We start from the raw sequence: 5,898 nt of genomic DNA on the forward strand, positions 1-5,898 counted from the left end.
CTGTCTAGAAGAGTCTGTGGTCGTCATCTATACTGTACTAAATGTTTGGATCAACTTAAACATCAAGGCCTCTCATCATTTTATCACACATCAACTATTTCATCAACCCATGTTTTGCCCAACATTTTTGTAGATATAAAATACATATACAGTTTAAATCATTTAAAACATATATAAAATGTTCATCCTGCATAGATATCAATAACACAGATAATATGCACAGATAGCACGTAATTTCTATTAAATACTTCAAATCTATGTGTAATACGAAAATAACCATGCACTCACATTAGTAGCGTGATTTGATATAAACGGTCAGTGGTTCGTGATCGTCGGGCTTGGAACGCGGAACGCCTTCAGTAAATGAGAGGGATGAAAGAAGGTTTGTAATAAGGAGAGCAAGGGACGAACTTGCTATTTATAGGGTGTGTTTCTGGCTTTCTCACATCGTGAGAATCATTACTCACGTCGTGAGGCCAGGCTGCATCACCTCGTAGACTTGCCATTTGCGTCCCTAACTTCAGAAGGTGTCCATTTGACTCCTCATGTCGTGAGAAAACATGCTCACGTCGTGAGCCCTAAACTTATCACTCCGTAGACTTGCCATATGCATTCTAGACTTAAAAAGTGTATGTTTGACTCTGCATGTTGTGAGAAAACATGTTCACATCGTGAGCCTTGATAGATTAGGGTTTTCGCCACGTGTCATGCTCTCGGACAACTATATCTTCGTAAGATCACAACTTTTGCATACGAGCTTCGTTTTTTACGTTCTTTATATCCATGCGTAGGTGAAGAAGTACTCTTCAACTTTTTTTAGATCACTAAGGATAAAAAGTACTTTATAATAAACTTACTTTTACGATTCCCGGTGTCGTGCTGATTTTTTCGCGAAACTTCGACATGTCATAACTTCTTCATTATAACTCGGATTTCGGCGTTCTTTATATGGATGGAACCCTTGTGACATATAATATAACTTGGTTAATACTATTATTATAAATAATCTCCCATCAAAAAGTTATTTTTTGACGTTTATTGTCTCTAAATTGACTAGCTTGAATCTGTGGGCGTTACAATTATCTCCCCCCTAGGATGATTACGTCCCATAATCATCAACGATACAAGGCTTGTATAATGAATCCATACGTTATCTTTTCATCCTAGCTAATAACCGTAACTTCTATGTTCCTTCGAATGAGTATCTAACTCTTAGACTTCTTGACTGCAGGCGGTGCTCAATCTTGCATCCGCTCTCTATCTCGCGTTGGACTTTCAATCGTAACCTTCGAGCTACAAAATCAATACGTATTGGAGACTCCTTTTTCTTCATAACAGAATTAAGATAAGTTCTTTCATTTGATTACCATAATAGACTGATGAGTCATGTTCTAATGATCTCTCATCGTATGATGCAACGCTTAGACTGTTGGGTTTTGTATACTACAACATCCTATGGTGCACATACAACCCTAAATACCTTAGATCTATGTTTTCTCTAATTATACATGCAATATTGTTTCCAAGGCTTTAAGCCTGCAACTAGCATACAATTCATATAAACAATATAAAATACTAGTTAAGAGTTTGTCTCTTTATGTAGCTTGTAGAACTTCTTGTATTTGGCCTTTAAGAACTTAGCACCAATCGTATCAAATGACTTAAATGAAATCACAACACATCTAGGACAAAGGATGACATTTGAGAGAGAATGTTGTTGGATTAGGTGTCTAAGACCATAACTATTTTGGTATGTACTTGACCCGATTGTGAGCATGGTCCTTTTGGGTTGCCTTCACCATAGCAACTGATAGGATGAACTAAGGAGAAAAAGGATTAATTATGATTTATTAATATATTATATGAATAATATATTAAAAGATAAATCGTATTGTTTAATTAATATTAGTCAAGATCTAATACGAATTAATTTTGTGGCTAAAAGACATTAATTAAATAAAGGGGACTAGAACTGTCAATTATGTAATAGTTGAATATTGGGCTAATGGACTCCATAGAAGTTGGAGTAGACAAAATCTATGGGGAAACCCATAAGAATTCTTCCAAGGCTTCTAAGGAGGGAATCCATGGGCTGCTTAGGGCCTAAGCAGTCAAATTAGGGTTTCCTAGTTGAAAACCCTAATAGCCTACCTATATAAGGAGCCCCTAACCTCCCAAAAACGTGACCAACTCTTTAAGAGAACCCTAGAACGTTTTTGTGGCTCTTCCTAGTTAAGTGGATGTGATTCTTAGTTATGTTATTTATGGTAATGTCATAATTTTTCTAAGTAAGGAAAGATTCCCATCACCCAAGTTTCAATTTGACAGAAGCTTGGAATCACATAATTTGAATCATGTGATGTATGGAAATCTTGGTACTTGAGAAATTAAGACTAATTCCTTTATCACACAAGTATCCGAGTCAAGTGAAGGACTAAAGGACTAGAACACAATGTTGTGTACTGGTCAAGTCCACCACGAATAACAATAAGACTATTCGTCATAATTTACTAAAAGTCTAGTAAATATGGTTATGCTTACAAGATTAAGTATAATTATGAATTATTGAAAAGTTCCAATAATAGTAGATCGAATAAGAAGAATCAATTAGGCAGAAAGATAAAAGTTTCTCCAATCTGAAAAGATGGGAGAGTACTTTTGTACCATGTTTTATGATCGTCTTATTGATTATGAAACCATATTACAATTGATCATCTAGGTAAACCTTAGTGCACTAGTATGGCTAAGAAGATGAATCAAAAATTGTTGAAATGGTTAAATCAATAGGTGAATCATACTTCGTTCCAAAATCAAGTCTTAGACTCATACTCCAAGATTGTGACTTGAGTGACATATCTTAAGAAGTTTTAACACACTCATCAAATGTAGAGTAGAAAAATTGTTTTTCTTACTCTTGCACGTTTGAAATTAGTAAGTTGTGATGTCTTGGATAAGACAAAGACCGACTAAGACCAATTATGTGTAGTAGTTTGTTTGTCATGAAATGTTTCTTGAAAAAAGAATCTTATATGTCAAGAGGTCATTGGGAGTCTAAATGATCTTGAAAAGGTTCAAGAACTAATCAAGAGTAAAAACATTAGACACTAGCACACGACTTGAGGTTTGTAACCTATCGTGTTGACAAAATTTTATTTCTATGTCATTCCAGTAAAGTTACTTATGCATATGAGTTCTACGATTTCTCAATAAACTGCATAAAGGCAAGCACCTTGTTCATTGAAAGTACATTGACTAGTATGGGTGAGCTGTTAAATAACTTGGAAGCAATGGTGGGACCCTTGATGGCAAGAAATTAAGAATAAACAAGTTCTGTCCATAAGAGTTTGGATTTGTCACAAACATTATCTTATGATTATGGTTATGACAAATTCACATGGATAAGAGCACATACACCATAAAATCTAAGTGTCATAAGGTTTCCCTCCTTCATGAAAATGAATGTGAGGAAACGCTTTCACTAGGGAGATTTTAAGGAGTTAGTTGTTGTGTAAATTGCATTCTCAAATTCGATTATGATTATAGCATCCCTCTTATAGTTCGAATTGTGAGATTTGACAATTAGTTTAAACATTTAAGACTTATTGCTATAAGTGATGAAATTGTTTAGACACAAATATAAGCTATCTAAGGAAAAGTGTATGAGGTTGAGAAGCTTAGATAAAGGCTTATTGAAGCATATCGTATTAGAAATATGAACTTTGGAATTCAATAAGTATTGCTTTCTAGAAGTCCAAGTATTTTCTAAATACGTGTCAAAGATAGTGGGAGCATAAATATTATGCTGGTATGGATATAATTATCATGTTAGTGGCAGCATGATTATTATTTTAAGTGTTGCAAGTTAGCAATATTAATTATAGAAAACAAAGTTTCAATTCACAAAGTTGCAAATGTTGAATAGTTGTTTTGCTATAATTAAGGGAGATAATATTATACTTCGTTTCGAAATCTAAAAGCTTGGATCGAGAAATTTTAATTGAATTTAGTCAAAGGACATATATGGATGTTATGTTGAAAAGATTCAACATAAATGAATTCTATATGTGGCAATATTATAGCAAGGAACTGGTAAAGTATCACGTTGTTCATTGCGAATCTTGTTCCATACACTTCGGGTATAGGATCGATTGCATATGTTGTAATATTCAACCGTTCTAAAAAAATTTCAAATGCCTAGGGCATTAAGAGGGAAAAGAGACTAAAACCGGATTGACTAAAATAATTGAACAACTGTCAACGACAATCTAAGATTCTCTAAGGATTGGCTACTTGTGAGCAGTTGGAAGTATAGTAATGAATGGACCATAATGACATTATTATGATTAGATATGATTCTATTAATAATGAGTTGTCGTATGGAAAATATGGAAATGTTTCCATATTGGGAGTTGGACGTTAAAAATTTATGTCTAGATTAGAAACTTTTATGCAAGTAGGATGTTCAAAGGAATGTACTTTGAATGTGAGACTTCATATCTATGGAATTGTCTAGTAGCAATCTCCAGTAGAGAACTTTGTAATTTCATTAGCAAAGTCTTGGTGACTTTTGTGCAATAAGATTACAAAAGGATCATTGCATAAAATATTAGAATCTAACATATTCTAATAGTGGCGAGAATTTTGTGTTCTTACACTAACGATAAGGATTAGGGATTGTGAAATGAGCATCATTGGAAATGTTTTCAATTGATCTATTTCACAAAGTATGGACCATAGGTAAATAGAGTGTGCATGCTTGGTGCATGGCACAACTGGCGTTATAATTCAAGTAATAAATTGATTACCAGAAACAATGAATAATGAGTAATCAATATAGTGATTAAATAAAGGTGTCTTATTTATACTCAAAAGTTTGGGGCCATATGGGATTAGTATTATTCTTGTGTTTCACTTTGCATGTTTTGACTTCCCGAATAATAAGATTATTCAAACCACTCACAGTCGATCATACTTTGAAAGTAGGTATGAAAGAAGACTGTCATGAATCTGACTGTAGATTGTCTAAAGTGTTTTAAACATAACAAAAGTTTGCTGCAGGGTTCATGAGTGATCCTATAAGATTATAGTATAGGATTAAACCCACGCTCACTTGAATCACTTCATGGATTTTATCACGAGTGATTGGTGAGACGATAATATCTTATATTCTTGAAACCGAGACGTGTGAGTTGTATTCTGAAAGTTGGTTGCACATTGATAATATGTAAACGCACCAGTAACTTGGTGTTATAAAACATATTATTGTGTGTGATTTGATGAGTAGGTACAAACGAGCATTGAGTCAAAGTTTATCCGTATAGTATTAACCATGATGCGGCAAAACACTCTTTTTTTTTTCAATTCTTCATATTTTAATTAAAAATATCTAAAACACGTGATTGTTTGTGAGAAAACTTATTTATATATTACTAATACGGATACAATGTATATAAATGATAGGAAAATAAAAAGTCACTATGTAACAGCCCGGATTTTCAGGTATCTTTTATGTTTTCAATTTTTGATGTTTGTGAGGGGACTCGGCGAGTTGGAGCTCAGACTCGCCGAGTAGGATCGCGATTCTGGACGCGGGTTCGCGCCTGGACTCGGCGAGTCCAGGGTATGGACTCGGAGAGTCCATGCTGTTTAATGAAACCCTAATTTCTCAGGTTTGGGACCTATTTAAAGGGCCTTATGGCCGTCATTTGTGCTCACCAGTCCCTTGAGTGAAACCCTAATCGAGTGTGAGCGTTTGGAGCAAAGTAGGAGGCCATTATTGATCTTGGAGGTGTCATCTTGCAAGGGAAAGGGAGGATCAGCTAAGGGAAAGCAAGAGGAGCCACTTTCTGAGAGTTTGGAGTTCAGGACATCGCTATTGTGGTAATATCTTCGAGCTAT

This window comes from Lactuca serriola, chromosome 9 (assembly GCF_051521515.1).
Source record: "Lactuca serriola cultivar US96UC23 chromosome 9, Lser_US96UC23_V15, whole genome shotgun sequence".
Classification (NCBI taxonomy): domain Eukaryota; kingdom Viridiplantae; phylum Streptophyta; class Magnoliopsida; order Asterales; family Asteraceae; genus Lactuca; species Lactuca serriola.